This window comes from Planococcus citri, chromosome 2, assembly GCF_950023065.1.
Source record: "Planococcus citri chromosome 2, ihPlaCitr1.1, whole genome shotgun sequence".
Classification (NCBI taxonomy): Eukaryota; Metazoa; Arthropoda; class Insecta; order Hemiptera; family Pseudococcidae; genus Planococcus; species Planococcus citri.
In genome coordinates, this window is record NC_088678.1 from 17,547,589 (window position 1) to 17,572,798 (window position 25,210).

The 25,210-nt window shown below is 33.7% G+C and overlaps 1 long non-coding RNA gene across 1 annotated transcript; it reads right to left on the bottom strand.

Moving 5' to 3' along the window:
• Positions 1 to 14,068: 14,068 nt before the first annotated feature.
• On the bottom strand, positions 14,069 to 18,073 carry LOC135833645 (uncharacterized). The gene is made up of 2 exons (XR_010556503.1): positions 17,723 to 18,073; positions 14,069 to 14,579 (listed from the first exon to the last, which is right to left on the bottom strand). It is a non-coding gene; the product is annotated as an uncharacterized LOC135833645 (long non-coding RNA).
• Between the last annotated feature and the right edge of the window lie 7,137 nt (positions 18,074 to 25,210).

The following is a 25,210-nucleotide window of genomic DNA, read 5'->3' on the forward strand; positions in this document are numbered from 1 at the left end:
CATGCAATTGGACTGAAAAACCCTTTGGTTTCGTCATAACCAATAAGTAAACCAATTTAAAGGTCCTTAAGTTACAATTCAACTACGAAATGGTACCGGCTGGTTTCAAATTAGAACACAAAAAAACCATATGAATGAATATAAATATTTTTCAAAAAATGAGCGATTTCACCAAGGATAGTAAATTTTTTAAACGGAAGAAAATAAATACGCAGATTAACGAACCATTATTCGATCATTTTTTTCCACTAAAATATAACAACAAGAACATCCGATAAAAACCACACAGATAAAATACCTAATTCGACATAGGCGATAAAAGATACAGGGTGCCCAAAAATATCGAGTACCCCTAAAAAAGTTTTCTACTAAAATACTTTGGTTGGTCACAGTGAATGATAATAATGATAGCACATGATTGGTTATTGGACTGGAGAGATAACATTCCACCAATCAAATGCATCTATTTCACGTTGCCAACCTATATTTTTAATGAAAAACTTTCTTTGGGGTACTCGATATTTCTGGGCACCCTGTAGTTTTGGAGTGGCTAGAAAGATCGCACCATAAAAACCAACTACAAAACATTAAAAAAATTACCAATAAAAATAATAAAACAATAACAATAGAAAATACAAAATTCAACAACACAGCAATAGATTAAGTAGGTACAGTACCAAGATATCGATCAAATTATGTGTAACATTTTACAAAACTCCTCAAACTTAACTGGAACTAACCCTTTAGTAAAGCCATCGGCTACCTGCCTTGCAGTAGGAACATATCATAATTTAATTTTTCCACCTAGCACCAACTCCTTTACATACTTAAACCTATATGTCTATTATGCTTCGAACGTGTTGACAAAATAGGATTTTTGGATAAATCAATAACATATTGATTATCTTCAAAAACGACAACAGGAGGTTCAATTTAGAGCTCGTTGGACATTGATTCAAAGTATAATTCGCACATAACACAGCTTCGCACCAAAATTGCTTCGGTAAACCAGACTCCATCAGAAGCGTTATCGCTCGTTCTTCAAGAGTTCGGTTCAGCCATTGTTAGGATGATTATATGCCACAGAGTTCAAAATTTGAATGCCTTTCTGCTTACGGAACGCCATAAACTCTGAATTAATGAATTCACAACCGTTATCACACAGGAATGAACTGATTTTTGTCTCGAATTGAGCAGTATAAGCCATCGCCTTGTACTCTTTGAACTTTTCAAAAACTTCGCTTTTGTGTTTCAGCAAATAAACCGCAGAAAAATGAGTATAAACATCCATAAACATCACAAAGTATGAATACCCATCGTAGCTGGTCTGTTCAATGACACAAACGTCTGAAACAATCTGCTCAAGTGGTTGTTTTATTTTAAAATCACTTGTAGGATATGGTACGTTGAGTCTGCTTGTCCTGAATACATGGATCACACAACGCTGGAACACCAGTGAATTTTAAATGACCAGCTGTTTGCAATTTCTTGACAGCATCTTGATTCAAATGACCCAATCGACGATGAATCTGCTCGTAGGTAAGATTAGCTTCTTCAGAAGAACACTCTTCAGGTGAGCACAGATGAAAAATTTCATACAAAACAACTCGTTTTCTACTTGACTAGATTCTAACACTTTGTTTGGATTTTCAAAGTGTACCAACTCGAATGTTTCTCACCAAAACACCATTTTCCATTCGTTTAGCGATATTTTTCGAACACTGAGTAAATTTCGGTGAAGCTGAGGCACAAATAAAATGTCATGAAACGTATTTCCACTGCCTTGGTTGCTCTTCATGTAAACAGTAAGGTATGAGATGCATAAATTGTACTATGATCAGCCAATGTGATAGGCTCTGGAGTTTCAAACTGTTTCAATGATAATAACAACGAACGATCATTCACCATGAACTTATAGTCTGGCATATGACAATAGGAGTAATTGCACCCCCCCCCCCGCCGATCCTCCGGGACAATATTTTTCTTAAAGGGGACATCCTGAGGAACATTTTAAAGCAAACTTGCCAAAAAAAAAGTTGGCCTTACTTACAAAATGGAGGCCATTTTGATTGACAGGTCAGCCGAATCGCAGATTTTGCGTTTCAACATAGGACTTGCACGAACTTTTTCAAACTTTACAGAGGTAGATCGAAAGATCATGTAAAAATTTATCACCTGCCAAAATTTCAAGTGCTAAAGTGCGTTTTTCGATTTTTGGTGAATTTTGGAAAATCGAATTTAGGCCAAAAATGCGAAAAAAATCAAAATTTTACCAAATTGACCAAGAAAGCTGAAATTTGGGATACACCCTATTGTCGACATGCCAAATCGATTGGAACCGGTTTCAACTCGTTTTGAGCAGTTCTGGAGCCTCCAGCAGATTTTTGAAACTCAAAATTCCATCAAATTGGAGTTGTAAAGCTAAAATTTAGTCTAAAAACTAATTTCAATACGCTACGAAGTACTGCAGGTGAATTTCAATTCATTTTGGATCCTCCAGCAGATTTTTGAAACTTAAAATTTTCACAAAATTGCATCAAATGAAGATGGAAATCTGAAATTTACTCTACACTCCAATTTTAACACCTTCTGAAGATGACTTCAAGTGGGTTCAAGTCATTTTAGGGCCTCCAGCGACTTTTTTGATAATTACTGGAGCCTCCAGTAGATTTTTGAAACTTGAAATTTCCCCAACATTAATTTATCAAATGGTGTTGGCCAGCTGAAATTTACTTCGCAGATGACATGGTGGTTTCAAATGGTTGTGAAACTTCCAGCTACTTTTAGGAAATTTCAATTTTCCAAAAAAACGTCATACAACCTTTCAAAAAGTTGCTGGAGGCTCCAAAACGACTTGAAATTTACCAGCAATCAACTTTGTAGCGTATTGAAATAAGTTTGCAGAATGAATTTCGACTCTCCGTTTCAGTTTGATGATATTTGGGGGAAATTTCAAGTTTCAAAAATCTACTGGAGGCTCCAGTAATTTTCAAAAAAGTTGTTGGATGCGCCAAAATGACTTGAAATCCACCAGAAGTCGTTTTCAGAAGGTGTTAAAATTGGAGTGTAGAGTAAATTTCAGCTTTCCATCTCCATTTGATGATTTTTTGTGAAAATTTAAAGTTTCAGAAATCTGCTGGAGGCTTCAGGAATATTCAAAAAGTCACTGGAGGATCCAAAACGACTTGAAATTCACCAGCAGTCAACTTCGTAGCGTATTGAAATTAGTTTGCAGAATGAATTTCGACTCTCCATCTTAGTTTGATGATATTTTGGGGAAATTTCAAGTTTCAAAAATCTACTGGAGGCTCCAGTTATTTTCAAAAAAGTCGTTGGATGCTCTAAAATGACTTGAAATCCACCAGAAGACGTTTTCAGAGGGTGTTAAAATTGGAGTGTAGAGTAAATTTCAGCTTTTCATCTCCATTTGGTGAAATTTTGTGAAAATTTAAAGTTTCAAAAATCTGCTGGAGGCTTCAGGAATTTTCAAAAAGTCGCTGGAAGATCCAAAACGACTTGAAATTCACCTGCAGTACTTCGTAGGGTATTGAAATTAGTTTTTAGAATAAATTTTAGCTTTACAACTACAATTTGATGGAATTTTGTGGGAATTTCGAGTTTCAAAAATCTGCTGGAGGCTCCAGAACTGCTCAAAACGGGTTGAAACCGTTTCCAATCGATTTGGCATGTCGAAAATAGAGTGTATACCAAATTTCAGCTTTCTTGGTCAATTTGGTAAAATTTTGATTTATTCCCTCATTTTTGGCCTAAATTTGATTTTCAAAAATTCACCAAAAATCGAAAAACGCACTTTAGCACTTGAAATTTTGGCAGATGATAAATGTTTGCATGATCTTTCGATCTACCTCTGTAAAGGTTGAAAAAGTTCGTGCAAGTCCTATGTTGAAACGCAAAATCTGCGATTTCGGCTGACCTTTCAATCAAGTAAGGCCAACTTTTTTTTGGCAAGTTTGCTTCACATAAAATGTTCCTTAGGATGTCCCCTTTAAGAAAAATGTTGTCCCGGAAGATCGGCGGGGGGGGTGCAATTACTCCTATTATCATATGCCGGACTATTAGTACAACCAGAATCATCCACAAATTCGATATCTACAGGAACGATCTTTTCAGCTACAGATGCGGAGACACCAGAAGAGTTTTCAATTAAAAACGCCACAATTCTGGGAGTATTGCTGGCAACACTAGGTTCAGCAGTATTTGATTTCTGCCTTCTAGCATCGTTTTTCTTTTTATAACATCAAACTTCTTTATGGCCATCCTTATGGCAATAACCACAACAAATAGTAGACTTCGGAGCATCTTTAGGCTTACTAGAACTATCAGGGGGATGATTTTCTGGTTTCTTTGAACTCAAATTCGAAAAATATGCCGTACTTTCCACTGATTCAGATTTCTTTGGCAGCTTTCGTTCGTCTTTACGTTTTAAATCGAAGTCCAAAAGCGCTCCTTTAGTCCTTTCACTGAATCCCAAGGTTACCAGGTTATTATCATTAATTATAAAAAATGCACTGGAAAAGTTTGAGTAAGAATTTTTCCTAGTTCTTTCATTCACACACTACTCAACACTTTGAATTTTTAGCCCCTTTCTCGTCATTTTTCTACAATTTTTCAGCGAACGCTCGTGATTTTAAACGGAATTACGCGTGAATAGGTGCACAATCTTTTAAGCTCATAGCAAAGCACGTTTCCGGCTTCAAAAAGCAATAATGAAAGGCAGCCTGAAAAGCTTTCGGGTTTACTCGTCGTACTCGTGTATTTTCATACGCGCGAATTTTAAATTTTCGAGATTTCGGTTAATTTGCCAATCACGGAGCCCATTACCATCAACATGCAGGAGCAGGTTAAATTTGTCGCATTTTTCGTGTGCTACACGAGTGGAAATTGTGAAGCACACTGCGGCAGCTTCACACATAGTACGTATATTCGTATTAAGGAAACAGTGCTTCTTTTATTCGGTTAATAATATCCTGTACCGGCAGCTTGTGCTTGTGCTTGTGCATCTCAAGCTCTATACTCTGCTTATCGTTCGAATGATGCCATCTCACTCTTAATTTTTCCACTTGACGAACTTCGCCAGATATGTGGCTTAATGTTGATGCATACCTACCTACCTCTACCTCGTACATCGTATTTGACTTTACCCATGCACGCGATTCTTCTTTTCTTTCAATTTCTTTCTCGAGATTGAATTAATGTATTATTTCGTGTTCGTATTTCGCTATAGCATTTTGTACGAGTATAGTGGGGTAGAGCTTTCTTATTGGCGGATTATTTCACTATGGGAGTTTAATTTCAAATGAGAGATGTTAAGGTGTCTGACGTCGAGGAATTAGGTGGGATATTTTCCATCTTGGATATACTTACAATTTACATACATATAATGGTTTTTTTGTTCTAGTTTTTTCTATGACGTAGTGCGGCTGGAATATTCTTAATCAATTATTTCTGTATTTTTGTCAATTTAAAACAATTACCTAGTAATGGAATTTTAGATGAAATGAGAGGATTTATTCGGACTAATTCCTACAAAAGTTTTTGTAATGAATTCGAACAGGTTCCAGTTTCTTTTTGGGGGGCCCGTTGTCTGTAATTGTGTATTTTTACATCTTTGCGAATTTTCCAGTCGAGTTGTATGTATCTAATTCTTCTTTTGTAAAAATTTCATTCAAGATTTCATTGGTCAAAAATCTCTTCAAGGGTTATGTACTCTCGATGTGATTGAGAAAAGATGTAATTATGAGCCCCACATTTTTTTCCAAAATAATGCCATGTTTTATTGCTGCAATTGTGTTTTAGACGTCACTTTTGACATGCGAGCTTTGAAAGGGTGTTTACAGCATTTTTTTTCCACTGTTGTCAAATTTATTGGGCATTTGATACAGAAGTGAAAAATGATCCATTCAAAGTCCATACTTTAGTGAAAAAATGACGAAAAGTGTCCAAGAAGTTTCCTAGTGAGTTCGAGTATTCATTTGGTTTTTGAAAACCAATACTCAGTGCCTTCGTCAACCTCACATTGAGGTCGTTCAGTTTTTTTTTTGAAATAACTCCCTACGAAGGTGATATTCCAGATAGCAGAAGAATGTCAAAATTGAACAACGGAAAATTATAAAAAGAGTCCTAAAATATACCACCAACACAAATTTCAGTTGCTGAAATTTAATTTCTGAATTTTTAACGAATTTTTAAAATTTAAGTTTTGGAATATTTCTGATGAAAACAAATAAAATTTGATTAAATCGACGTCAAAGGTTGAAACTTGGTATATATATTGTTTTCTCGACCTCCAGAGTAAATCAGTCGTGGTTTTGAGCTGTTCAGAAGCATCTAGCAGGTCTTCAGGTTTTCCAATTTTCAACAAAAAAAAAAGCCATTAGTAGGATCAAAATGAAATTCAGCCCTTATAAACCAGAATTTACCATACTAGTGGCCCTTTTGACTGACTCGAGCACATATTTTCAAAATCAGTTCGCGCCGGTCCAAATTCAAAATTATCTCCTCTGGTTATTTTTTGAAAAAATGAACCATTCGCGAACGTATATTCGAAAAATGCTCCAATTTGGATACTTTCAGGTACTGAATTTCAGTTTGAACCTATTTATAGATTTTTTTTCGAATATTGGAGAATTCAAAAATCTGTTTCTGGCCCCAAACGAATGGTTCATCTTTCTTTGTAAATTTTGTAATTGGTACGAGTATTTCTTGATAGTTTTCAATAAATTTACGATAGAGATTTGTTAGACCGGTAAATTGTCTGATATTCGTGACATTAGGTATGCAGTATGACTGGATTTTGTTTGTTGTTGAAAAATTTATTCCTAAATTTTTGCAACTTTTCCGTTTTCAGATCGTGTTTCTTGACAGTAGGTATTTTCTCCGATAACATGATTGAGGAAAATCTACGTTCTTTTGAAATAATTAGATCTTATTTGGATTTAAAGTCAAATTCGCTTCATTAATTCGACGAAATACTTCTTCAAGGATTTGAACATGTTCTTCGAAAGTTTCTTTTTTAACTAATAACGCGTCGACAAATATTTTGATAGGTAGTCCATAGAACATTCTTCTTCGACGATCTATAAATTCGCCCATGGCTACGACTGTGCTAAATGGATCGACTACTTTCCACTGCCAAATTTCACCATCCATTTTAAATGCAGTATATTTTTTAGATTCTTCGCTCAATAGATCTTGCCAGAATCCAGAGCTAAAATCACTGGTTGATCGATACAATTTTTTCTTACTGTCATGTACGAGTCGTTCCAAGCACGGAGGCTCATAATTAGGAACCAAATATTCATTTACCTAATTGTTCAAAATCGAGGCATATTCGTTATGAACCGTTTGATTTTTTTTCTTATGATAGTACATACGTATTATGCACATGTGTGGTGTTTGACGGTGTTATAATTTTATTAGTAATTAGTCGATGCATTTCTTGCCAGAAGCCAATCAACGATATGATTAGAAATTTTAGCACAGTATTCATCAGAAATTTCTACGCAATTTTTAAATGACAATAAATTTATGAAATTTTCAGTTTATAGCCAATCAACAAACAGTATTTTGACATAACGGTAATCAGCAATACTGTTCATCAAAACCAAATTGGGGACTGATTTGGAATATAATTTTTAATATTTTTTTATTCACGTAGGAATGATTGTTGTTTTAATTTACTTACGAGAAATTTTTAATAAAAGTAGTGAGTCTAGGTACAAATTAGGTCCCTATAAAAAAGATCAAGAAATGAAAAATCAGCTCCCAGTTGATATTTTAACTGATATTTTAAAGCAAACTTAGCAACCAATGCAACCATCAACCAATAGATATGGTGAAAGCAAATGCAAAAACCATCTTGCAATCAGCGAATAGCTGATGGCTTGGTAATGTTAAAGGTTCATCGTTTCGATTCTCAATAATTCTGTAAAAAATATGTTATGGACAACTTTTCATGCTGAGCAACATATTGAAAAATTAGGATGGCATTATTTCGTAAAGTCGATTTAAAAAAATTTAAAGTTTGCGAATAAATGCGATTTTTTGATTCAAATCACGAAAAAAAGTTTTGAGTGGTGAAGTTGGCTTCTTTGACCCCTATTTTTACGTATCCGTTGAAAAAGTTTAAAACCCCCTCTCGCTCAATGAAATAAACTCATCAAAAAAAAAAATCAAAATTTAAAAAAATTCAAAACATGAACGAATTTTCATTTTTTTGCTATGAGTGTGATTTTCATCAACTTTTTTTATTATGTTTCGTTGCTTTGCTAGGAAAAGGTCGTAACTACAATTTTTATTAAAAATGAGATAGTGGTATCATTGGAAAGAGAATTTTGTCCTCTACATGATGCAACACTTGAAATGAAATTTCGATATTTTTTGTTCTCGTAATAGCCGAAAAGAAATGGTTCTAAATACACGTTTTCAAAACCGTTACAATGAAAAGGTTCTAAATGATATTGTTTCACAGATTGAACCTATTTCTTTTGATTTTTGTAATTTGTTGATAAGAAAAGTCATTCACTGATTAATTGCAGAAAATCAACCTCATCGCCTTAAGGATATCTTTCCTGTGTATTTCTAATGGGCTTTTGATGAAAAAAGCTTGACTTGAGGTGAAAGTTGCTTGGTTGAATTTTACTTTTTTCAGTTCAGAGTTCCTCAAATAAAAAAAACATCTTGCGCAGTTCGCAAGATCAACCGACTTTGCTCTAAATATACCCCAGTAATTTACCAACATTTATATCAGTAATTTACCAGACATTACGTAAAAATTTACCAATTTATCAAAATGCGCGGAAGTACCCAAATTTACCGATTTAATGAATACGAAAAGTCGAAAACATCGACAAAATAAAATAGTCAATCATAAGTAGCCATCATATTACACTTTTATGAAATTGATTTTCAAATAAAAATTAGCGTACTTATGAAGACGTAACCGTCATATTACAAGTGGAATAATATATCAGGAAAATTGTTGACAAAAAACAAAATTATTACCGAAATTTACCAATTTACCGAAATTTAGCTATTTACCAAAATTTACCAATTTACCAAAATTTACCAATTTACCTATTTACCAAAATTTACCTATTTACCGAAATTTACCTATTTACTGAAATTTACCTATTTACCAAAATTTACCTATTTACCGAAATTTACCAATTTACCAATTTACCGAAATTTACCAATTTACCAAAATTTACCAATTTACCAATATTTACCAATTTACCAAAATTTACAGATTTACCAAAATTTACCAATTTACTAAAATTTACAAATTTATCAAAATTTATCAATTTACCAAAATTTACCATTTTACCAATATTTATCAATTTACCAAAATTTACCAATTTACTAAAATTTACCAATTTACCAAAATTTACCAATTTACTAAAGTTTACCAATTTACCAAAATTTACCAATTTATCAAAATTTACCAAATTACTAAAATTTACGAATTTACCAAAATTTACGAATTTACCCAATTTTATCAATTTACCAAAATTTACCACTTTACCAAAATTTACGAATTTACCAAAAATTAACCCAGCAATTTACTAACATTTACCTCAGTAATTTACCAGACATTACCCATTAATTTACCAATTTTCCATTTTACCAAAAATTACCCCAGCAATTTACCAACATTCACCTCAGTAATTTACGAGACATTTCCTCACTAATTTACCAATTTTTTTACCGAATTTTAAGTACCCCAGTAATTTACTGTCAAAGGTTTTTACCAATTTACCAAACTTTACCACTTTACCAAAAATTACCCAAGCAATTTACCAAAATTTTCGACCAACTTTAATTACGAGTAATTCACCAAAAATAACTAATCATTTTATTTACTAAAAATTACTATTAATTAACAAAAAAAAAAAAAATTATCAAAATTTACTGGCTATTTACCAAAAACTTAATGTTTTTTGTTAAAACAAAAATTACACTAGAAATTTTTGAAAAATTTTGATTTTTTATGGCAAAAAAATTTTGGACGGATAAAATTAACAAAAAAATTAACAAAAAAATCAACAAAAAATTTTCTCCTCTTGACTCGCGCGGGATTCGAACACCCGACCTTCGGCGTACCAATCTGCAACCTACACACCCTAACCACCCCATCTGTTTGTTGGGGGTGAGCCGTTTGCGAGATATAAGGGTTTACACAAATTTCTGCTTATCCATAACGTTGAAACACACTTAAACGTTCATATCTCGTAAACGGCTGAACCGATTTCGACCAAATTAAAAATTTCTCTAGTTCAGTATCAAAGCAATATTTTGCCATCATCAGTTTCCACTTAAAGTTCGGAGCTTTTGAGTTCAGCGTGACACAAATTTATACATAAATTGATATATAAACTTATATATAAATATATAAATAAATATTCTAGGGGGTAAACTCGTAACTTTTTTATAGATTAACCAGCAAACTCATAACGTTTTGACAAACTCGTAACCTTTTTAGGACGTGACTTTTCGATGAGGTGCCATATGAATCTACAAGGTGTGGGGAGTCTACTGGCAAAGTTTGAGCAGGGACGTGAGATTGCTGTTTATACACTTTCTCATTTGACTCAATTTTCAAATGAGTGCATAGCCTAATTATTATCTAGGAGGACATGAGAAAAAGGTGCTTATTGCCAAGAATCATTTTATTCATTTTTTACGTTCTGTTTGGTGATTCTGGTGGTTGAAGGTCTCCTCTTTCACATGGCGTGGTCAAAAATCGTCTAAAATGAATTTTTGACTGCTGAATTTCAATTTAAAGTTGATTATACAGGTCCGAATTTTCGTGTTTTTCAACATTAACATTGATTTTACGAGGAAAGTATGCATCCTATGAAAAAAATGCCATGAAGGAAATTGTAGAGCATAAAATTTCCTTTCTGCTCAGAGCTGGTTATTTTTTTGTAGGATGCTTTGTTCAAAAAGTATTTGCGAAAAACATGGATGCATAGGACTTGAAAAAAAAAGCTTTCCTGAAAAATTGATGTTTCGGCAATGAGCAACTTTTCCACAGGGCCCCCAAAAATCAAGTTAACGAATATAACGCGGCCTAACATCGAGTACTATCAGGCCTATGGGGTTACGCGTCGAGCGCATGCACAGCAACGAAGTTACAGATGGGACGTGAGTTTGTATTTTATACAAAACGTTATGAGTTTACCTGTATGCGGCTATATATAAATATATAAATAAATATATATATAAACTTATCTCGTTTTGCGCCATATGTCTTATCGTGATCAGCACACTCCAAAACCTCAAGAAAACCCACCCCCCACCCAATTCCTCAACCATCATGACAAATACAATACCTTACTTTTCCGTTTCCGGCAAAGTCGGTAAAATGAAAAAGCAGTGCTACCAGGATGTTTATTTCGAAAATTAGCAGGAAAATGATTGCAATGACCATACGTTCTCTTACCTCATCTAAAACTATCAAGTGTACTTGATAGAATGCTCTTTAAAAATTAAAATGCGTTTTCTGACAAATCAACTTTAATGTAGTTACGACTTTTTCCTAGTAAAGCAATGGTTTATATTACACAACGGGCATAGAAGTAGGTGTTTTTGCCTAAGTCAGTTGTTCTAGTTTTTAATTAACGTAACTTTTAAAGTATTTCTAAACTGTAATGAATTCATGTAATACGTACATCGAGTTTTGGGACATGAATTTGTTCGCTCGAGTGTTTTATTTACATTATTTTGATTTAAATGAATATTGGTGGTAGGAAGTGTGAAAACTCTCCGATCATGAGCTAGTATGGAAGAGGGAAAATCTCCTTCTCTAGGGAGTATTTTCTAGCATGGTTACATAGGATGTATTTACCATAATATTCACCTAATTCCGATAATTCCTATCTTCACTATTACAACTTCTTGGTCGAATTGACGTGGAATGACCCTAATGTCAATTTTTGCAAAATTTCCATGAATATGCAAAAAAAAATATATACTTACCGGAAAAATGGTCAAATATGTAGAAATACGAGTATGTAGAGTTTTCCCCCAATATAATAAAATTATGCAATTTGGTCTGAAATATGCAAAATGATATTGGGCTCATTCATCAGGAAATTTTATGATTCGTGGGTATCTGATCAAATATGCACTTTCTTTTGTACGAGGAATTAGTCCGAATAAAAAACCTCAAATGACTAGAATGAATGTTTGCCATCAACTACGAGTACTATGCCTTTTTTTCGATGCATTTTTCATACATAACATTCTACAAAAGTAAAAAGAAAACTCGAAACCATAGATTCGTATTTCCGACAATTTAGTAATCAAACTCGACTCGAATGACCTCAAACTTGGAACACGAATTTTACTCAAAGGTCAAAAACGATAAATTCCAACATTATTAAAAGCTCTCTGTCTACATGTATTAATACGAACGAGACACCATGCACAATACCATATTATAGGGACTGAAATACCGATCGAGGTTTCTCAGAACGAGTCGTAGAATACCTCGAATTTATAGGAAATCATACCCTTTCAAAGCTGGTCTACCATACTCGATGACAATTTAATTACACCATCGAGGAAGAATTTTACCAATATACCGGTGTGTTTTGTGCCATCACTCTTCGTGAATAACGTCGCGTCGCCTCGTTTCGTAGTCGTCGTACCTGTGTGTGTATAAAATTTGGAAAATATTCAAACAAAATTACAGCCTGACTGAAAGTAAACACGGTACTTACACGGAAAAAGGTAAACAAACCGAGCATCGAATGAAAAAGATGGGTTAAAAACGGGAAACGCACAAGCACGCAATGTGTTACGGCTCTCTCTTTCTCTTCTGTGTAGGTATATCGCATCTAATTAGACAGATTGTTATTTTCAAAACAAAACAACAAAAATAAACATTCACCTTTTTTATTTACATTTCATCGTCGTAGTCGTCGTCATCATCGTCGTCCTTTTCCAACAACGTCGAGCTTTTTTTCCTGCATATTCGCATATATGGCCCTCTCTACTTTACCTACCTTCATATATAGGTACTCTCTAAATTTAAAGCAGTCAAATTTCACTGCTTAGCAGTCACGACATTTTGCCTTTTTAAAGCAGTAGTTTTTTTTACTGCAAAACAGTGAAAAATTACTGAATTGGTCAGTCAAAATAATTTTTTACTGACCAATTCAGTAATTTTTCACTGTTTTGCAGTAAAAAAAACTACTGCTTTAAAAAGGCAAAATGTCGTGACTGCTAAGCAGTGAAATTGACTGTTTCAAATTTAGAGAGTACCTACGTGTTTTACATTTAGCTCTACGATGATGATGATGACGATGGTGACGACGACGACGAAAAAATGTGGTTTTAAACGATGTAATAATTTTGTTGCGCCGTTTTATGCCCACCATACCGTTCGCATGTTCGTTAGTTGCTCATTCCATCCCTCTAGTTACCTACTTTTTTCCACCCCATGCTGATGCGAGTATTCAATTCGCGCGAGCTGGATACTGAATTGCTAGTCTAATTGGTGTTTATTCTGTATTAAATGCTCGAACGAGTTTCGTTTGTGCCGCACTATATACTCGTATGTACAGCTATACATCGTGCATCGCCCTGCGTTAATTTTTTCTATACTATTCGTGATTACAAATTGATTGATTCTAATAGCCGAGTAATTTTGCAGTTTGAAACACTGTGTATTTCAGAGAGATGCTAATGCTCGTGTAACGACCACGAGTTTCACGATAATCCAGAAAAATCTATTATTTTCATATCTGCGAATGGGTATTAGATCTCGGTTATGTGGTCCCTCTTTTTTTGGAGGGTGCAACTGTAATGAGGGCAATGAACTCGAGTGTGTTTGTTATTCGTCAAAATGGCGAAATGATTAATTAAGCGGAGTAATAATTATTTTTTAATGCTCAGTTTCAATATTTTGATGAAGAAGTGTGTTTTTTTAAAAATGATTCCATTTTCCAAAGTAAGAGGGGGAGGGATATTTCAGTCACTCGTACGTATTTAATCACGTCAAAAAAATGTAAACTTATAAAAAATAATGAAATGTTTCGAATGATTTTTGGTCAGTTTATTTTCATAATAAGATACAGATATAAAGGTATATTTAAGTAGGTACTTGAAAACTAGGTACCTATAATGAAACAAGGAATAAAGGATTAGGTACATGTGCTTAACTGCTTAACCATAGAAATGTTTAAAATCAGGTCTGCCTACTTAAATCAATATTGTAGTGATGTGGTGATACTGAAGACAAAAATGAACGTTGAACGTACATATATTGAAATTTAATAATAATATCTATCGCTAATTTATAAAAAAAATTGAAAAATTAAGCTATTAATTTTTTTGATTATTTTCCTGCTCTTTTCAAATCTTTATCCCACGCATCGCCTTCGACATTTTGGATTTCTGAAGCAGCACGTGGGTCGGTGATTTTCAACCAAGTATTTATTTGAAATTTCACTTCTCAGATCATCTCTCTCTTCCACTGGTGAGCTGGTGATGGTTGTTGGTAAAATTGATAATAGAACTGCCACTGATAAGTGGAGAATAAGTATCAATACCTGTTGAAAAAATGTAGTCTGGTTGAGCAAAATAATATCTATGTAAATTTGTGATACCAACTCATATTCACCTATTCAATATGTAATTGTTCATCTAAACTAATCAAACAAAAAAAAAAAGAATTCACCAAAGTGGGCTAATTAATATGTAGATATGTATTTGTGAATGAACTTGGATAATCAAAGGTAGATAAATAGTTATCAGGATTAAGTTGTTGGTCTATTTTGGAGCAAAACTTCATTTGGAATATATTTGTTAAAAGCAATATTTGGAACAAAATATTTTAGAAATCAAATAATTACAGCAACAACAAATCCAACAAATCCAGTCAGAACTTTAATCAAAAAACAAATTCAAAATATTTCAAACCATTCTGAAAATCACTCCTGTATTCTCCAAAATTCTTTAGGAAATTACCATGTAAACCTATTAGACCTCACTTCCGAATACAATAAATTTCCTCCCTGGGAATTAATTTTACCAGAATTCAATCTATCCTTATCCCAATACAAAAAAAATGAGTATCCATCTGGTTTCATCAACGAAAAATATACTGAGATCATAGCAGAATATCATGAATTTATTTTATGCTTCACAGATGGTTCTAAAAATGAGTTTGAATGTGCAGGCTATGCTTTTTCTATTGATGGTAGAGTTACCAACTTCACAGCTCGTAAATATTCTTCAATTTTCAATTTAGAAGTTTCTGCCATACTCCATTGCCTACAAAAGATCTCTACTTCGAAAATCCCTAACAAAATTCCTGATTCAATCAGACTCACTCTCTGCCCTTTTATCAATTCAAAACAAATTTTCTGAACATCAACTTGTTCATAAGATCCATAAAATCATTTATAAACTTCAGACTACTGACAAAATTACTAAATTTATGTTTGTCCCAAGTCATGTAGGCATTAAAGGAAATCAGGCAGTAGATGAATCAGCTAAAACAGCTGTTACCCCCTCTAAAATTTTCTCTGTGACTCATGATGACGTTATTAACATTCTAAAAATCATCCAAAACTCCAATTGGCAAAACCTATGGAACTCAAAAACAAATAACAAACTATTTACCCACAAAAAATCAATCCTCCCTTGGAAGCACCTTAGTCACCTAAATAGATCAGAAGAAATTGTAATCACCCGCCTCCTAACTGGTATCATGCCAAATTAACCCACAGCCATTTGTACACCAAAGCCCCTAAACCCACCTGTCAATTCTGTAATTCTGAAATAATCTCCACTCAACACCTTCTATTCTATTATCTCTCCCTCAAAACAAAACGCCAATCCCTAAACATTTCAGAACTCAACCCTACAATTCCTGACAATATCAAGCGGATGGAAAACATTCTTAAATACATCAAAGAAATCAATCTTTCAAACCAAATCTAGACTAACCCCTCGAAACTGGGCGTAAAAATCCTGGCAATTATACACGCCCAGTATAAAAAAATGTAAAAAAAAAAATTATGGATACTACATTATAATGTAACCACCTCATTTAAATGTAATACCTGTGTAAATCTTTCGCGAAAATGTTTGAACAAAAAACTGGAGTTCCTCAGTTCGATTAAGCATGGTGTGGAAGTCATGAAAAGTCATAAATGATTCGTGAATTTTTCTCGAAACGCAATTAAAATTTTTTAAAAATTCCATAAAATGGAAAAATACAAAATTTGTTTAAAGAATCAGAAAAATTAAAAATCTACTTGCTTTAAAAGAGTGCCCTCGAAGTTCTAAGATGTACGCTTGATGTAGGTATCTTTTGTGTGCGTGTATGTGAGGGGGGGGGTACTTTCATGCAATATAAGTGTGAAAAATAGGTCATGAAGAAGTCATGATTTTTTGTCTGGGAGTTTTGTATCTAATGTTCATTTTGTTTTTTGAACAGTTAAAGGTTATTGATAGGTGGTCTTCATTTTCGAAATTGGGATTTTCCTCCCTCCCAACCCTCGAAGTGGTGACCTCTGGTGAGAATAATTCTCAATTTTCATTTTTTCCATTTTCTAAAAACTCTGACTGCGGTGGGCCCCACAATTTTCAAAAATTTTATAAAATACAAATTCACTGTAAAATTTTAAAATTTCAAGTTCTGTTATCTCTGAAAAGTCTTTTTTGAGTAAAATAGGGTCTCATGACGATTTCAGTCCCCTCCATTGAAAACAAAGCTGACCCCCTAAAATAGCTGAAATTTAATGTAAAGTACAAATTTCAGCTATTCTAGGGGACCGACTTGGTATTCTAGGGATGGGGTTAATATCTTTATGAGAGTTCATTTTACTCAAAAGAGACTTTTTAAAAGTGTTTAGAACTTGAGATTTTTAAATTTTGAAAATTTTGCTTTGAAGTTGAATTTTTTTCAAATTTTTGAAAGTTGAGGGACCCACCGAAGCTTGAATTTTTCAAAAATAGAAAAAATGTAAAAATAAATAGATATTTTATCACCAGAGGTCACCACTTTTAGAGCTGGGAGCAGAAGAAATCGCGATTTTTTGGTCTTGGGTTTTTTTAGAGGGGGGGGGGGGGTACTTTCATGCACTAAAAATATGAAAAATAGGTCATGAAGACGTCATGATTTTTTATTCCGTGAGTTTTGTTGGACACCCTGTTAATGTATTTTATGTTTATTTTGTTTTTTGATTTTTTTTTGAAAGTTGAGGTTGTTGACCCTAGTCTGATTTGTTACCTATGGAATTTCCTCACTAATAGCATATACATTTTGGAAATTAGAATGAAAAATATAAAACAAATCAAGTTATAAGTTCAAATAACGTGATCTGATTAGACAAATAGTTTCCAATGCTGTTGGAATTACAACCTTGTTTTGATTAACTTTATATCAGAGAATGAAGCAAAATCAAGCATAAAAATGGAATTAATCCACGAAATCTCAAAAGATCACCGGCAATGAGTCAAATTACTGCATCTATCTACCTTTCGGGTATGAATTTCTCAGAATAGTACTCGACAAGATATTTGAGTAGACCAATCAAAAAAACTTATTTGTAAATATGTGAATAACCTTGCTTACTTATTTAGCGTATTTCCAAAAAAAATTATTGAATAGTAAAATATTACAAGAAATAAGAAATATTAATAGATATAAATTATTTATGTACGGTACAGAATTCTAACTTACTTGGAATTTCATCACGTTGCGTATTTCACTTCAACAAAATTTTTTAATGACTGTCCACACAACTCGAAAAATTTGGACTGTTTAAACAGTATAATTGAATATTAAATTGTATAGGTACTCATCGTCGATCGAAACTAGTTTTCGTTTTTTCCCACCCGCACGTGTTCCTGATATATAGGTATCCCATTATTATCTTTTGATGCGTAAGTCAATACGATTGTTTCGGTGAGAAAAGCATGCCAACGAGTGTCACGTGAGAAGTGATTTTCCATCGGAAGTTGCCCCCATCGTTAACCATTTTTTTTTTTACCAAATTCACCATGATCTTGTATCTACTCTGCCATGTCTATCTACTCGTACCTACATCGAATAAGTACGATCATGTTTGAATAGGTAGGTAATTAGGTAGGTATCTCATATTTGAGAGAAAAATATAAGTTTTCCAGGAGCAACTCAGTGTTTTTTTCTCTGGAATTGGAAATTACCTACTGGATTGTTGTTTAATAACTGGAGCAACACTTCTAACTTTCTAAGAAATTCCTCTATTTTTTATTTTTTGTTTTTTTTTTTCAAAAAGTTATTTTGCAATTTTAATGGACGATACCTGACGACCATAAACGAATATAAATCGATAATAATGAAGCAAAATTTTAAGACAAAAGTAGTGATTATGTCAGTGAATTTATTCATAAAACAATGAGTTTGTAACTTTGAATACGAGCACCTCTTATTTGTATCAAGGTACCAGAGATGACACGCTTATGCAAACAATCATACATAGCTGCAGTACATGTTGAGTTTGCAGTATTACGAAAGGAATACATCAACATTAATGATATTATTTAATAAGAATACCTACCCGATGTTTCAAAAATGATAAAAATTACGCCAAACTTGATCATAACTTTTTAAAAGTTGCATGTATCTACCAAACGTATTACCTATTAGAATAGGAATTTGAACAAATGATATATTGCTCACCAGTCCATTGGTTGAAAAGTTGGAATAATGTGTGGAAAATTTCCATGGAAAGTTACATTACATATAATAGGTACGGTAGTAACTTTGTTGCAATCAGAATGTGATCTAAGCGTACGTTTGTTGATCGCTGCGATTAAATTAACAGCGTGTCTTTGTATGTAGTATAGTTTCTGGAAGCGCGAACCTTTGCCAGTTAATAGGTATTTTCTTTGTGACGGATGGCAGCTCTCTGTAGACGTGATACTTCCAAATTATAAATCGAAACATTCATTGCTGCTATAGTGAAAATTAAATAAAATTGAATACTTGGGGTTTTACATTATTGTCTTAGGAATGCTTTCACCTATAATATCACTTTTACTGATCATTTCTCCTGAGGTAAAAAGCAGTTAGAAAAATACTGGTTACAATTTGAAATCAAATTCAAAACACAGGGTGTCTACCAGGTCGCGAAGTCGCAAAAAGTCGCGATTTTCGCCAAAAATTTACTAGAAAGTCGCGAAAAATCGTCCCGATTTTAATTTTTTAACTTTTTGTATTATTATTCAATGTTAGTGCTACTGCCAAATTAGCATTTTAAATAATCATAAAAATTCAAAATTTCAAAAGCTTTCGCCCTCGCTTCGCTCGGGCATATTATTTTATTTTCTTTAGCCAAAAGTTGAGTCTTGATGGTAGAAAAATTCACCTCTCACATCAAAAATGATATTTTTTCACTTCTGGAGGATTGTGAATTCTCGTCTTTCCAGTGTTTTTTGCCCTCGGTTGGCTCGGTTCGTACTGGCCATGTATGTGTATTTTTTGAAATAGATACCTATTGTAATTTTTTGGAAATTATTGTTGGATTGCTGGAGGAGCAGGACCGTCGAAAGGGGTAAAACAGGACAGTCTACCCCCCGGACTCGATCATTCTGGAGGGTCCGACAAAAAAAGGACCTGTGATGAAAGAAAAACATGTTTTTTTACTTTTCAAAACTCAAATTTTCAAAAGCTTTTGCCCTCGCTTCGCTCGGGCTTGTTTTCTTTTCTTTTTGAGCATCAGAATTTCTGAAAAAATATTCAACATTCAAAGTTATAAAGTGAAACAATGAACTTCTCGCTTAAAATGTATTGTATTCTGGCTTGCATCTTAAAAAGCACATTGGTTTATTAAAATGTAAACAGAAAGAAAAATTAGTGGTTGAAATGACTAAGTAGAAAAAGAACAATCGAAGAAATTGAAATTTTACAACTGAAGAAAGTTAAGTAGATGGAAAAAGAAAAGGAAAAGCTCGAAAATTTGGATGACTATTTATGCCACATGGAAACTATTGAAAGTTGTCCTACCCCCCTCCCATCATCCAAAAAATGCGAACTTTACTGGAACCCAATTTTTTTCGTTAGAAAATGGGGGGGGGGTACTAAAAAAAAGTCGCGATTTTTGAATTTTGAATATCAAATTTTGGTAGACACCCTGCAGGAGCAGCTCAGTGTTTTCCTCTCTGGAATTCAAAATTACCTGCTGGATTGTTGTTTGATAAAAGAAGCAACACTTCTAAGAAATTTCTCTATTTTTTATTTATTTTTATTTTTAAATATTTTACAATAATAATGGACGATGCCTGACAAACACAGACGAAAATAAATCGATAATAATGAAGCGAAATTTCAAGAAAAAGGTATCTAGTGATTATGTCAGTGAAGGGTCATTCCATGCCAAATCGGCGGATTTTTGCACGAGGGGTCTTCGATTTTTTTCAAAATCAGTTCATTTGTAGAGGTCATCAAACGATGACGAATGACGCAAACCGGACATTTTTTCGATTTTTTTGACGGAGTTGTAGCGCTTCAAAGTTCTCCAAAATGGCCGAAAATGGAAAATTTCAGTTGCAAATTGCTCCGGTTGTACGTGGTATAGAATTTTGAACTTTTTTTCAAATCGTAGTACTTTGAGAGGGTAATCGACGAGTGATGTCAAAATCAGTGTTGCCACTTTCAAAAACCTAAAAAAATCGATTTTAAAACTTATAATTTGAATATAACCATGATGTTCGCCAGTAAAAATTCTGAAAAAATTCTCAGTTTTAGTCCTTTTTATGTAGAATGACATATCAAAAAATTGGACTGGCATCTTTTTTCATTTTCGAGAAAAAAAAATTACAAGTTTTACAATTGCTGCAAAAGTACCATCAGAAACCTAAAAAATGAAAATTTTCGCATTTTTGAAATATTTTACCAATGTGTAGACGATAATGTGAAAAAAATCCCCCTCCCCCATTTGTCAACGAATTGACATTTTTCGTGCTATAAATTTTTATTTCAAGAGTGAAATATATGCATTTTTCGTCAATTTGTCGAAAAAATTGGGGGGAGGGAGATTTTTTTCACATTATCGTCTACACATTGGTAAAATATTTCAAAAATGCAAAAATTTTCATTTTTTAGGTTTCTGATGGTACTTATGCAGCAATTGTAAAACTTGTAATTTTTTTTTCTCGAAAATTAAAAAAGATGCCAGTCCAATTTTCTACTGCTATGCAGTACATCAGACTCATGTTGGAGATAAAATACCGATGCCAACGTTATCTATTCATAAAACGATGAGTTTGTAACTTTGAATACGAGCACCTTTTATCTAGGTACGAGTACCAAAGATGACGAGCTTATGCAAACAGTCATACATAGCTGCAGCACATGTTGAGTTTGCAGTATCACGAAAGGAAAACATCAACGTTAATAATATTATTTAATAAGAATAATACCTGATGGTTCAAAAATGAAAAAAATTACGCCAAACTTGATCATAACTTTTTAAAAGTTGCATGTATCTACCAAACGTATTACCTATATTATTAGACTAGGAATTTGAACAAATGATATATTGCTCACCAGTCCATTGTTTGGAAATTTGGAATAATGAATGGCAAATTTCCATGGAAAGTTGTAACAGGTAGTATCTTTGTTGCAATCAGAATCGACGTCCAAGTAAACGACTGGAATCACATCGGAACTTAACGTTAAATGAAGTGATGACCGTTGACTTATAACGAGAACCTCGTGTAGTGTCCCCTCGGGGATTTGGATGGAATGTGGACTCAGTGGTAGCCCTTGACCCTAGTTCCTCATCATTAAAATTTTATCTGCTAGTTTGGCACTTTCAACTTTACCTTTCCTTAGCCGTTGGTGAGATATTGGAAACAGTTTAATCGAGAAATTTTCTATTCAACAATTGTAAAATTCTTGCAGAGTCGACGAGTCTTCGAATGATTTTGAGAAGATCAAATGAAAATTTTTCATTTAATTTGGCAATCATAAACTAATAACTTACTGACGAAGTCCTCAAATCGAATTTAGCTCAATTCAGGATTTCATAGATGGTGAGTCAAAATTTTCCCACGACAAAACTGTGGGGAAAACTTGAGTGTCGAGGGAGATTTCAAAATTTTACTGTAGGAGCTAAACTCTTGACTGAGACTGACAGTTAAAATTTTAATGGTGTGGTACTGGGGCCAAGAGCTACCGCTAGGACCCCTTTCCATTCAAATCTCCAGAGGAACAGTTCATGATGCTAAAAGTGAACAGACTTCTAGATAACCTCGTGAAGTATTCTTCGTGGGTTTGGATGGAAAGTAGTCTCACTTTCAGTGGTAGCCCTTAGCCAAAGTAAGTACTACACCATTAACATTTTAGCTGCCAGTTTTTTAGTTTAGTTCCCACAGTAGAATTTTGAAATTTGAAAATTTTCAAAAATCACTACCCCAATGCTCAGTTTTTTTTCCATGGCAGTGTTGTGGTAAAATTAAGTACCGAATATCGAATTACGTTTCCGAAACTATGCATTAAACGTGTTAGATTCTAAGGAGGTTGTGGGTTCGTATTCTGTGGAGGGTGCTCGAAATCGTGCACAGCTGGGATCGTGGGCGTGAAAATGAGACAAGAAGGAGAATTACCTTGTAAAATTTCCGTAGAACAGCTGCTAGACTCAATCAAAATTGATTGATTTCATAATTCATTATAGTTCATCAGGTATGTACTTCGATGGAGTTTCGAGAAAACGTGATCTCGACTTGGAAAGAGAGAATGAGAAAAGTTCTCGGCTCGTTTTGATGTCTCTGAAGCATGGCAATTAGAGTCAGAAAACTTCTGAAAACTGGTTGGCTTTCTGACTGAAGCCAAACACTCCACAAAAAAAGAATCAAAAAAATGCCTTCCCTTTCGGGGTAATTTTGTTTAGACAATTGTCATGAACAGGAGACGTTATCTATTGACCAGAAGAGTTCATCGCTATAGTGCCATCGTGCTCGGCACAGGTTGCTATGAGTATTGTTTTAGAATACTGACCTCATTAAATAAGTAGTATTAATTCAACAATTCAAAATCTAATTTAGTTTGATTTAATTCAAATTTTTAATTCACTGATTGATTTTTTAAAAAATAGTAATTCGTTAAAAAATTGAAATGATATGCTACGTTCTGAAGTACACAGATTGGAATCCGTATCTTCCCAAAATGCATAAAAACCCGAGTTTTCAAGATGTTTGTGTGCATGAGGACATGAGATGTTAGAATGCGTAATAATTAATTATACACATCTAAATAAAATTAGATCACCAAGAGGAAGATCTGCTACGGATTTTTCCTTTACTGGATCCAGTACTCGAGAAGGCGGTATTACCAATTTTATTTGGTTTCTGAGATTTCTTCGTTATTGGTTATTTGAAATGAATAAGGACTAAGGAGAGAAAGGGAATCTGCAATCGTGTTGTCGCAGCCAGCAATATGTTGTATGTTGATTCGTAAATTGTCCAAATACAGCCACTGCTTGATGATCCTATCCTGCAGGAGTTCATTCTTTTTCAGGTAAGTGACAGCAACATTATCGGTGTTGAGATTTACTTGGTATCCAGCCAATAAATAGTAATTTTTTGCGAGTAGATGAACGATTGCAAGTAGGTAACTCCAATTCCATAACAGAGTATGATTTCTCTTACCCTTTCAATACTTGTGATGTGAATGCTATAGGCATCATTAGCTTCTGACCATTTTTTTCATTCTCCTGCATAACTACACCTGCAATGGGCTTGGTTGATGCATCTGTGTATACATAAAATGGTTTCTCAAAGTCAGGATATGTCAGTAACGTCTCACGAGCGAGTTCTTGTTTTAAAGCTTTGAAATTACTTGGCTATTCGTTCTTTTGTCCAAATGAAATATTTTCTCGAAGAAGACATGGCATATAAAGGCTCACACAACAAACTGATCTTTGGCATGTAGGCTGCATAGTATTGAAACATACCAAGGAACTGCTGGAGGCACTTTATGTCTTTGGCTAACTCAAAATTTAAAACTGGTTCAATCTTCTCAGGATCAACTTGAACTCCTTCGTCTGAGAATATCATGCCAAGATATTTAATTTTAGTTTTGCACCACTGTGTCTTCTTTAAATTCAGCGTCATACCAGCAGCTTTGACTTTTTCAAGAATAATATTCCAATATGTTTGAGATGTTCCTCGAAAGTTTGATAAAAAACACCTACCTCGTCAACATAAACACCGGTAAAAGCTTCGCAGCCTCTCAAAACCAGTTTTAAGGCAAAAACAAATGCAGCCAGCGAATCCTCTGTTCCAAAACCTAGGACTGTCATAACGAAAGGAATACCATTGGCAGTAAAACTGAGCATGCATTGCTGATCATCGACAACTTTGACCTGCATGAAGCCCATATTAAAATCCAAAATAGGTACATACTAAAGTATGTATTTCATTCCTCGAAATTTGAGCCTCATATTGCTGATATTTGGGACTTCAGTAGAGTGTCGTAAGATGTGGTATTCATTTTATAGCCGACTGTCGAGGTACATAAATATTCGAACTTTGCCCCCACCTTTGTCTACAAAAACTAGACCTAACTTATAAGGTGACTGTCTCATAACTACTTGTTGTTTTAGACTGAATGCATTCACTTCGAGTAAATTTTTACCTGTTTGCATGTTTTAGACTAAATGCATTCGCTCCGAGTAAATTTTTACCTGTTTGCATATAGTAAATGTCTCTGTATGAATCAAAGAATATGCAGGTTACTACGACATGACAGATGTAAAATCCAGGAATTGATGATGATTCATCCAATTTGTTGATCCATAACTCTAACTGTTGATCCATACCTTTGGCTTTTACCTCACTTTTCCTTAGTTCAGGGTACTCGTCGAGAATATATTCATCCACAAAAAATCTTTGGCGAAGAATTCCAACCCCCGCCCACCAACTTCGGAAACATTTAACTATTCTAAAAATAGAAATAATCTGAAAAACAAAAAAAAAAAAAAAATATTTCAATATAAAATTTACTGATATAAAGAGTGTGACCCCGCAATTTAAGGCATTACAAAGTATTTAATTATGAATATGGATTTTGATAATGTATAATTCATCAGTAAAATAATGACTGCATAAATGGTGAATTCACTCTCAAAGAAAGATAAACAATTTTTATAATTTGATTGATGAAAATATATGATTTAAATTTGTT